Source organism: Phodopus roborovskii, unplaced genomic scaffold (genome assembly GCF_943737965.1).
Source record: "Phodopus roborovskii unplaced genomic scaffold, PHOROB, whole genome shotgun sequence".
Taxonomy (NCBI): domain Eukaryota; kingdom Metazoa; phylum Chordata; class Mammalia; order Rodentia; family Cricetidae; genus Phodopus; species Phodopus roborovskii.
The window spans coordinates 5,358,191-5,370,750 of NW_026126447.1; positions in this window are offsets into that span (position 1 = coordinate 5,358,191).

Sequence of the window (12,560 nt, forward strand, 5' to 3'; positions counted from 1 at the left end):
TATAAAGATTCAAGAAAGAGAAGAACAAGACCACTAGGGAAAGGAAGAAATTCCCTATCACATTAAACCTAACTTCAATTCACCATTGTTGGATTTTCCACAAGTTTTCTCAGTACCGCCTTTACTTTTCACAGAAACTAGACCTGTTTGGCACTGGTTGAAGTCACAGGGAAGATCAAATATCATAAAGAGCTGTCCTTGGCCATACAACATTTGCAGAAGCCAAGAGCTATATAAGAAGTTATGACCCATGACATAAAACAGAGATGATAAAAGATGATGCTAGATGGAGTATACAAAGAAATGTGACAGACAGTATACATTTGAGATGCCACATTAGGCTAATGGAAATATAAAGATAGGGACCTGAAAATAATAATGACTAAGTTGAAAAATACTCTTCTAGAACTTTGGATGACCCGGACTATTTAGTTGTAAAGCAAACCAAACAAACTTCTTTAAATGTCTTTCAGAATTGTAATTTTCTACTAGAGGACTACAATTCATCCACATAGAAGATGAGATCATGCTAACCCAAATTAGGAGTATTAAACATGAACATTAAAAAAAAAGATTCTTCTGGAGTCATCTTTTTCCTGCATTCAGAGCCATATAACCTCCCCAAGGAACAAGTTGTTTCATGTCACTCCTGTGATCAAGCTTCAAGACTCTCTGTCACTAAAAGGGCAATGTCTACATTCTTATGAAGTCTACATGCTTCCAGATATGAGGAAGATGAATATATAAGAAAAAGAAAGAGTAGTTGACAGGACATGGATTTTTATATTTATCTGAGGGAAAAATCATCACTGGCTGAGTTATCTTGGCCAAGAACCAGGCACCATCATTGATTCACCTGTTTCCTTTGTCAAATATATCAATTGCATCAAGCAATCAACAAGCCCTGAGGTCTTATTACTGCAACTCCAAATCAGGTTTTGAACTTAGCTACCCCCTGCATGTCCTTGCTACAGCCATTGACAAAAACTAAAATACAAAAGCACTTTTAATTTGTCTCTCCCATTTTGCCTCCCATATTCATGTTTTTTTATTTAATTTTATATAACAAAGTCCAATTAAATTAAAAAAAACATTTATACACAATATTTGGGAATTTGGGCGTCGTTCTTTCCAAACTACTTCCTGCTGGTAAGGGGCACTGTCATGGGGATTCGAAGAATATTCAGATATCCTGGCTGTAGTCAGTAGGGCTGTTTTGTCCAGCTGTTTTGAATGTAGGATCACCTTGTACTCTGTTTCAGGCAGTCTGGCGTGATCAAACCACATTAGTCTGGAAGGAATCCACATCTTTTCATTTTCTGTGGAAACAAAAATAGAAATCCTTTTCCCCAGTAACTTGTCCTTGAACTTAAATTTTGGAGTCAAAGCATTATTTTTTTAATTTAATTTATTATTTTACATGTCGATCCCAGTTCCCTCTCCCTCCCTCCCTCCCTCCCCCAGCCCTCGCTCCCTCCTTCCCTCCCTTTTACCCTCTCTGCCCTCTCACATGCACCCTAACCACCCTCCCCTCCAATTCCCCCACCACAATTCCATATGTAGGGGAATGCCATCCAGTTGGGGTCATGTAGATCTGGCAGGTCCTGTGAAGTAGGGACTAGGGCTTCTCTCCTATCTCTAGATTAAGGCAGTTATCCCTGCCTTAATGGGGGATATGTTCACAAAGTCCTTTTGTGCACCAGGGATACATCCTGGCTCCACTGTCTGAGGTCTCTTAGACTGCTCAGTTCTTCTGGCTGAGACCCATATTCAGGGGGGCCTGAGTCAGTCCCATGCTGGCTTCCCAGCTATCAGTCTAGTGGCCATTAGCTCCTCCTTGTTCAGGTAAGCTGTCTCTATGTGTTTCTGCTGCCTGGTCTTGTCCTCTCCATCTGCATCTGGGTTCTAGTTCGACTCAGTGTTTATGTATGGGTGTTTGATCCTGTTTTCAACAGGAATTAGTTGAGGGCTCCATGGAGAAGTTAGTTGTTGATCTCACTCTCCGGATTCATAGAAGCACTATTTGTAATAGCAAGAACCTGGAAGCAACCTAGATGCCCCTCAATTGAAGAATGGTTAATGAAGATGTGACACATCTACACAATGGAATACTACTCTGCAGAAAACAAAAAATAATGGTATCTTGAAATTTGCAGGCAAGTGGATGGCACTTGAAGAAACCATCCTGAATGAGGTAACCCAGTCACAAAAAGAGGAACACAGTATGTACTCACTGATATATGGATTTTAGACCTAGAGCAAAGGATCACCAACCTATAATTCACATCACCAGAGGAACTAAGATAAAAGGTGTATTCCAAGAGATTCATAGAAAGTCCCTCACAGAACTGGGAAGGGACAAGTCCCCCAGAGCTCAGGTGAAGTGGGTGGGGGTAGTGAATGGAGAGAGAAGTAGGAGAAAATGAGGGGGAGGAAAGGAAAACATATGCGACCAGGAAGATTGAGTCTGGTTAGTAATAGAAGATAGGACAGAGGGAGACAGAGACAGAGAGAGAGAACATAAAAGAGGGTGCCAATATTGGTTTGAAGATAAAATTGAACATAAAGAAAGGTCTAGAGAACTACAAGACTGCTCCCAACTAACAATCTCAGCTTCCATGGAAAGGCTATCATATTCATGTTTTTAAACAGGAAATACTGTGTATCAGAGAAGGGAAGGGTAAATGGGAAGGAGGTCATGAAGGTTTATCTAAAGAAGTAACTAAAGCTTAATGATTGATGATTATAAATTGGGCAAGCTGCTAAATGCTTACTTTTCATTATCTCAATCCTCTAAAAATTCCATGGAGTAGAAATTAAGACTCAGATGGAATGCTAAGTTAATACAACTATAAATTACTTGTTGAATCTCCCAGTGAGATGAGCTTCAATTCCCCACTTCTTGAGTCTAGGTCATATTAATGACTTGTTTAGTCAGAAGAAAGCAACAGGTGTTATACTCTGAGGATTTGGAGCCTAGAATAGAATGGTTTTCATGGACCACTTTCACTCACAAAGCATCGAGGAACTGCATAAAAATCCCAACAGTCCTTTACTGTGTGAAGACACCAAACCACAGGAATAGGTACTAAAATGTGAGATGCCCTGTGAAGATAGAAACATCCTAAAAGTGCTAAGTAAGTGAATGAAGATGCCATCCAAGAAGAAGCCAAGCAACTAAATGAGCCCTCCACCCTAGCTGACAAGACATGGATCCAAGATAACCTGTGCTTCTGATCTCTGAGTTTGTGAACTACATAATAGTATTGAAAACCATAAGAAGCTAAAGCAATCAAAGCTACATAGAGGATATAGCAACTGATCCCCAAATCCAGGCAGTGCTATTCCAGAGACTGCTATGCAACATGAGGCCACACAGTGCCTTTAAAGTCTGGTTTCTAAGTGTGTGATAACATATTCTTGCAGAGAAATTGACATAAAAGACACATAAGGGGTCTAGGGAAGACCAACAATCATACAGAAGTTTCTGTATAAAATTGGGTAGAGATACTTTTTCTTTATTTTATGAATCTTGACAAATTCATACATCTATTTATTTACTGAGTGTGGGGGCATTTTTGTTCCCCATATCCTTAAAGACACTTATTTTAATTAAATTATTGAGGACCTTTTTTTAAGCCCTTTACCTCAGGCAATATAGTCTATATTTTTATTTTCAGAACTAAATGTCCTTCAGGAAAACTTAGGAGACTCCAAATCTTGGAATTATCAAAATTAGGCTATTCAAAACTTTTAAATGGCAATTATTTATTTAGTGTATGTGTGTGTGCATGTGTACATGCATATTTGCATTTGTGCAGATGTAAGCATACCTGCATGTGCACACATGTGTAATGAAAGGGCAACAGATTGTGTTAATTCATGTGCATGCTTAGTTCAGAGAATAACTTGAAGGACTCAGTTCTCTCTTTCCACATGGATCTTAAGTATCAAACTCAGTCTGTCAGTCTTGGTGGTAATCATCTTAACTTTCACAAGCATCTCTTCAGTCCAAGAATTATTTGTTAATCTGGATTCAAGGTACAAAGCTATTGTGACCTGTGCTGTTGTATACATTTAGTGAGTAGGTCTCAGCTCGGCCCTCCTACACAAGGAAGGCATCTGAGTGACTACACAGTCTAAAGCTCAAGGTGGGGCCCCAGCAGGCTAAGGGCAGATATGATTTATTCCAATTCTACATCAGAAGACAAAAACTTTTAATTAAAAGATGGAAGAAAAAGAAAAAGAAAAAAAAAAAAAAAAAAAAACAACTGCCAGAGACTGAGCAGGGAGTCCACACCATCTGACAGTTTCAATTTTCACTTACAGCTTACTTTCCTGGATTGATATCTTCCCCACTGCCTGTTGAAGAGAACCATTGGCTCCTATAAATCACCTTCTAAACTCACAGACAACTGCTGTTTTAACCCTCGCTTTGACAGAAAGGTAGACAAGGTTAATAATGACAATTACTCATCATTGATTCCACCAAGTGTGTCAGAATCTATACAGTGTTTGAACCATTATTTCTGCTTAAAGTGTATACACCTCTATACGGCAGAGAGTATCATTTCTTTTATTTTAAGATACCACAAAGAGTTTTCAAAAATTAGCCTGATATAGGCAAAATCATGAGGTAAAATAAACATCTGAATTAAAATTGGAATTTCCAGATGACATCTGAACTCAACCTTCTCAATTACAAATTAACCATTCCTGTTGACTCAAACATAAATCTCCATACTTTTAACTTGAACTCTCAAAATACACAATAGTGTCATATGTTATTATCCCTGCTACATATCTACACAGTATTAAGTATCTTCATTTTATGAAGGTAGAAAAAAGCTTTCACACAGAACCAGCCAGACAAATAACCACAAGAACAACTAACTTTTATATTGTGTGTTCCATGAACTTTCCATTTTTCATACTGTTTTGACCATGTGATAATAAACCTTATTATTATCACCTCCATTTCAGAGATGATAGAATTAACATATAAATGGAACAAATGTCTCTGAAATTATTAAGCTATTAAGCAGAAATACAGAAATATGACACAATTTTCTGTATCCTAATTGACAGCTTTTTCTTTTCTTTCTTTCTTCCTTTCTTACTTCATTTCTTTCCTTTTTGTAATTAAACCTAAGAAACATTGTAATATAAATGTCATCTCCATAGAAAAATTAAATAATACTACCCTTGAGTTGGTCATTATCCTAAAGGACTGAAGAGTTGGTTTTTAAGTTCTAGCTATTGAAACATGTATTTTAAAAAGCATATTAGGGTTCTCTTGAGGAAGCACTTATTCTCAAGAATAGCACTCATACTGCTCTGATCCAGGCAATGAGCAAATCCTTAAATTTTGGATATCACCCCCACACACACAGGAAGCCTTAGTCTTTACTTAGTTCTACACCTGGCTTTGTAACACATTAATATTGGAATCCTGAAAGATGCTTTGACAAAGTTATGATAAGATACGTTGTAAAATACAATAAATTTTAATCTTATCATCTAATATACAGCACTATGGGAGAACCTTTAGAGAGTATTTCCATTTTGTCTTTCAATACAAAATAATTGTGTGCATCTACATAAAAGAATCTGGGAAACATCAGAGAACAGAGGGAAGAAAAGCTGATTGTGAACCTAAAGAGAAGGAAAACAAGGGGCTGACTCTCTATAACAATATCTAAAGGAAATATTAGCTGTATGCATTTATACACAATTGTTACCCTGTTCTTAAATGTAGACTTCCAGTGGAAATATCTGAATTTCCAAGCAGGTCAGTTGTCCATTCTTAACTTACAAAAATTCCAGTAACACAAGAGGTAGTCAGGTACTATCATTCCTAATAGAGAAAAAAAAATGATGTCTTCCAGGCAGGATATATGCATTGCACTCATGAAATCACTACAGCAATAGTCATCTGCACCAGACTTTTACAAGATCAGGCCTGTTGATATTTCATTATGAATACAAGAGAGTCACATGAGACCCCATCCTTTTTTTTTTTTTTTTTTTTTTTTTTTTTGATGATCTATTGGCAATGACTAGTTGTACTGATAGGAGGTGTGATTTTCTTCATTGGTTTATCTACTGATAAATAACTTTCCACTTACACTTCAAATGAACCCTAATTTAACTCAGTGGGCCAAACACAAAAAGAAAACATTAAGATAAGAATGGGACTTGTTGCAAAGAAATGTTCCAGTGGGAAGGAGGAGGAAATGAGAGAGGGGATGAGGGGATTTGAAAATGATGAAAATGTGTTATTTAGATATGTGAAACAAGCAATATAATAAACAATAGCTGTTCAGATGTTCATTGGGAAAATAACACTGAAAAGCAACTTTATTAACTTCCAAGAATGTCAATATAAAGTGCTTAAACCAACATATAATTTACTCTACCATAATTGTGAAGGGTAAATAATTGGACCAGAGGTGTTGCTCAAACCATATATCCATCATAAAATCTAGAAAATATTTTTTGCCTTAATTTCGGTTGTTCTGTTAATTTTGGAAGCTACTAGCCATAGGTGGTATCCTTGGCCAGTTTCTTTGTATGATACTCACCCCTGTAGATATGTTTTCTTTATCTTCATAAAGGAACCAATTAGATTGGATCCTACTCTAATCCAGTATGACTTTGTTTTTCACAACTACATCAACAGGGGCCCCGTGTATCAGAAAGGTCACATTCACGAAAACTGGAAGTTAGAACTGCAACATTTCATTTTAAAGGACATGTTCAGCACACAACAATCACAAAGCACAGAAATAAGACTATTAGTCTAGAGAGGGAACTTCGAGCATTGAAAGATGAAAAAATGTTCAGGAAAAGTAGGTATGATATTTCTTCAGAGACCAGTACCACAGGATAAAAGCAAGGATATGATGCAATGAGCTGTCAAAGAGCAAAGCATTTTTGGAACTCAACTAAGGGAATTTAGATTTTCTGTTGCTTGCAGTATGAAGAATATTTGTTTTTTGTTTGTTTGTTTCATACTATGTGGTAAAGATGGAAGTAATTCAGCAGATGGAGAATATTACCAGATATCTCTATTTCCAGTCAGGAAGTGGACCACCCTCCTGCTGGACTTTAGGGACCTGAATCTAATACCCCTAGATAATCCCTTCTGCCTCATTTTGTCAAAGGTTCTTTACAACTCTCCACCACCATTTATTAACATGAAACTTTCTTCTATCTCCGCACTTTTAAACTAATTATCCAGATTCGATCTCTTTTGTCAACTCACATTAACCTTAAAAGTAACATAGATTGTTCTTTAATTTAATATTTCTTGCCATTTACTTATCATAATTATTCTACAGGAACCCTGTCTCTGCATCTTTTAAAAATACACTTGTCAGTGACACATCAAAGGGCCTACAGAAAAAAAAATATCTTTGATGTCCATAACCATAAACTTGCTTTAAATTTTTACCCAGGTATAAATAAAGGTTTTGTCTTCAATCCAAAGTTAGCAGAAGAGTTAATTGTCAAATACACCTTGAGATCTGGAATATATGGCAATTTTCCACTAAATCCTAGAAGGAAAATAGACCCAGCATTTAGGAACCATCGTTCTTTTCACAAGTGAGAAAATTGGAATTGGGAAGATTTGAAAACTCAACTAAGTAACTGTGAGATCTTTGCTAAACTGAGCTTGGGATACTGGCTATCTGTTTCCTGGTATTCTTCCAAGTTCTCATTGCATCCCTTCTAGCACATAGTAGAACCTCACTCACTTTCTAGAACACATGCCATTTACTTTCCCATTCTTCCCCACTGTACTATTCTGGTCTGGACCATGCTTCATCTTTTCCTGCCCCAAACTGGAAGAGGCACATATCCCAGCATTGCTGTGAGTTTGTGTGTAAAAATTGGACAAAAGCAACTATTGATAATCCTTCCATTACTGAGCCTGTTTTTTGTTTGTTCATTTGATTCTGTTTGTTTTTTCTTTTTCACTTCTAAAACAAATGGAATACTATAACATTTTGGAGTATTCAAGGGTGTACTATAAAGTAAAAATCATTTTATCCTTTGAAACAAATTAAAGAATGTGAACGTTTCTATCTCATATGATCAAATCTCATAACCCTGACTTACCTCTCTGCCCTAAGAAGCTCCAAAACATTCTTATTTTTATTAGTGAGATGAGTATACATTGATGGGAGATGCCATTATGTATATATGTTTCTCATATTGGTTAATGAATAAAGTACTGTTGACCAATAGGAAAGGAAAATGGGAGGGACTAGGAGACAAGGAGGAAAGAGGAAGTGGTAAGGAGGAGTCAAAATGGAGGGTCTGGAGAAAGCAGAATGCCTGCAGGCTCCCCAGCAAGAGAAGACCATGTGAAAATACATAGATCAGCAGAAATGGGTTAATACTTAACGCAGAGCTAGCTGATAAGAAACTAGTAGCGGGCCAATAGCATTGTACCTAATACAGAGTCTCTGTGTGTTAATAGGGGCTGGCACGGTGGCAGGACAAGACCAGGCAGCAGGAGGAAAAACCTTACTCCTTACAATATATAGTATCAATTCTCACTACAATTCCCTTATGTTTATTATGCAATGTGTATTTTAAGCATCCGCTCATTTAATAACATGAGCAACCTGAATTTGAATTGTCTACACAGTGCTACTAATGCATAGAGAAGTAAAGAAATATGCTTGAGACACACAACTGGTAAGTGACAGAAATTGAAATCAAATGCCGCCAGCGTGCGTTCTAAGCCCATGTACTCAGGTACTGGGTTAAGCTGAAACATCTCAAAGGCTTGGTGTTCTGAAGAGCATATGCAGCAGGGTAGTGTTTTATTGTTATTTTTTTATTTGCTTTTCAATCTGAAGTCCCATGGGATTTCACTCATATTAGACCAATCTTTGTGATGTCAAATTTAAAGAACAACACACAAATAAGTGGTACACTGTCTACCACATAAACTTCTCCCTCCGTTGAAAAGTTGATTCACCCACATTATACCATATCTACTGTAGCATGATTCTCCATCCTCAGTCTCTTGAGTTCAGACCTTGCTACCTTCCTAATCATTTCCCCAGGGTTAGGAAACAGAGATGGTGACATGATGGGATGTCTTTGCCAAAGAATAGTATGTCTATTCTCAGAATCTGATGTTTCAGTGCTTAACTAGTGAGAGCTGTAGCCAGAGATGACGAGCTCCAGTGGGATGGCATGTACCTCAGAAACATATGCTGACAAAATGAGGCCACTCTGGGCTTCATCTCTGTACCTTCATCAACTATCTTCTGATCTCAGCTGTGATACTTATGGCACTGGCTGTAATACAAGGAGGTGAGTCATCTCATCAACTAACATTTTCTAAATCATACAAATATTAGGGATTTCTTTTTCACACTGTTCCCTTGTACAGTGTGACTGAGGCTTGTAGAAGAGATATAACTTTTCAAAATCAATGTTGAGAGAGTTTGCACAGATAATATCACAGTTGGATCATACTGATTTCTAGCTTCCAAGAGAATTTCAGTTTCTTCCCTTTCTAAAGATGAAAGCTTTCTTTCAGGATAATTAACAGGATTTATCTCACTTTATTGGTAAGAAAATGAAGTTCATACAGTAGACATAAAATGATTTGCCTTTCTTTGGAGTTCTTTATATTCACTTTATATTTGTTCCCATGCCTATGAGTCCTCATATAAACATTGAGTCGCCACTGCTTTCACCTTTGTGACTAGGGCTTTCTCAGCAAGAGGCAACTCCTCCATAACAGGATGAGACATAAAATGGCTACAAGAACAAATGGATAAATGCTTAAATAACCGAATGAATTAACATATATATTCATCAAGCCTAAGTTTGGGATCTACTGGAGTGAAACAAATGAGGAAATAATTAGTGACATCATCACTCATGGACACCAGACTCTAAGTGAATTTGGTATGTCTTCCTAAGTACGTGATTTGAGAGAGAGAACAAGCCATTTCCATCAGCATGGAGTTACTATCTGTAAGATGAAGGTAATATCAAGTAGAGTTGAACTACTGAACATGAATGTTTGCATTTCTCTCCAGGTTATAAATTCCTCTCCAGTCTCTATCCCATAACTTCTGAAGACAGTTCTCAAAGGCAGGTATGTTGTATCTGCCTACAGACCAAGAGAACAAGTCATATAGATAGAGGCATGGTGACTCGGACCCTCTCTATGTAGAATCAATTTTGGATCCCATGCTTCTTAGTTTTCCTTTCTCTGTCTGGCTATTTTAAGGATAGGATGGGTCTTATAGGTACCTATTTGCCCTATTCATGCAAAAGCAACTTGTCCTTTTCCTGAAGGTAATCTGAAAACTTTCTCTCTCTCTCTCTCTCTCTCTCTCTCTCTCTCTCTCTCTCTCTCTCACACACACACACACACACACACACACACACACACATCAAAAATAAATAAATAAATAAATAAATAAATAAATAAATAAATAAAAATACAGAGATAGATACTGGAGTTCAAGCTGATGGTTAGAGAAACAAAACAGCCAACCACTAGCTCTTACCCCTACCTCAGACTGAAAGGATGATAGTGCCTCCATGAATCCTCAGAGTGCAATGCTCTCTCCACAAATCACCAGAGACAATAGCTCCCCCTGCCTATAAACTAAATATACACATGAGATCCTTTGTTTCCTCCCTTTATACCTTCCTAATGCTGAGATTAAAGATGTGTGATCCCAAGTGATGAGATCACCTGTTTCTCCTTAGGACTGGATCAATTTCATGTAGCTCATTGAACTAACAGAGATCCATCTGTCTGTCCTCTGAGTCCTGGGATTAAAGTTGTGTGCCTACACTGCCAAGCTCTATGCCTAACTAGTGTAGGTGTTGGATTAAAGATGTGTATCACCGCTGCTTCACCCCTATGGGTTGTGGCTAGCTTTGCATTCTAATCTACAGGCAAGTTTTTTATTAAATCATTAATGATTTATCACCACACAAAACACCTGGTGTCACTGTGCTGAAGCCCTATGGACTTGAAAAGAACTTATCAGGTGCAATAAAGAAATAACTTATCATCTACTCACACTTCCTGCTCACAGGTGACATCCCTGTTGGCTGTTCTATCCCACATTAGTTGTCAGGTTCTTGGCTATAATAAATTAGTTTCCAGGTAGTGCTTTGTCTAAAACAGAATGTTTTTTGTTCAGCCAATATTTGGTGAGAACATTAGTACACACATCTCTGTGTGCTAGGTTTTTGGAGAAGAGTATAGATGTTCTTTTATATAAATTCACTTCAGTTACTATTTTTCTTGTAATTTCCCTATTACGATTCCCTATTATGATGCCTTCAGTCAATGATGATAGCTACCAAGGAATTTATTGGGAACTCAATATTTCATCTTAAACAGTACTGATAAAAATTGTACAAAGTTGAAAACATCCCCTGAAATTTCGTGCCCATTCAGTATTTCAGAATGTGATCTCATTTGGAAATAAGTATTTGTAGATGTATTACACTGAGTTCTTACAGGAGTACAAAGAAATTTCAGTAAGCAATGGAACCTAGGGAGAAACATGGAAAGTATATTCTTTAGAGTTTCTTGAGGACAGCATGGCCATACTATAACCCTGACTTTTGAATCCTAACTTTGAGGATTGTATTTATATGGTTTTAAGTCATCCAGTTTGTAGTAAAACTCTATGACATTCTGGGCCCTTAACACAATTACATGAGTTGCCTGTTCTTCCAACAGAGAACACTACATTAGAATTTAACATGATATATCCCCTTGGTTTAGCAGATCCGACCTGGAAAGTAGTTATTCTAAATCCTCTCTTGCGTATGTGGAAAGAACATAGACAAAGGAAGGACATGACTTGTGCAAGGCTCCAGATAATCACATTGTCTTCTCAAAGACATCAAATAGTGTTTACAGTAAGTAAACTCATAAATGTAAGAGTTGATGGTCATCATCTACTCTTTTCTATCCTACCTATCCACCACATCTACAATAATATTTCTTCATAAAGAGACATGGATAGCAGTTATCCAGAAAAATCTTGGAATCTCAAGATTGTCTCTCTGAGGAATTTGCTTCATCTCTATGAACCTCCAGAGTATCTATTATATAGTGTTATAATAATAATAAATGCAATGTCTAGTTGAAATATATTACGTAGCACAGTATATGGTAGCTATTACTTGTATTATTGTTAATCTAAAATAGTTGTATGTTGCCCATTGTAGCTTTCTGATGCCATAAAAATTTCCTTTCCTTTTGTTTCATCTTCTAAACATTCTATGCTCCTCATTTGTCAAAGGTTGCCTCTTTAATATATCCTTCCTTAGGTCCCTCAGCTGATCTGAATGAAGTTTCTCTCTCTCCTCTGAAAAGGAAGAGTATTTATTTTTACCCAACCCAAATGACATATGTACTTCCAATATGATGCTAGTACTTAGTTTGAATGACAAGCTAGGGTATTATTATCCCCATGCTTTTAAGGTATAATATTCTCAATCTTTCAGTGTTTCCACACAATGAGATTTTCATATTAATAGAGTCTAGA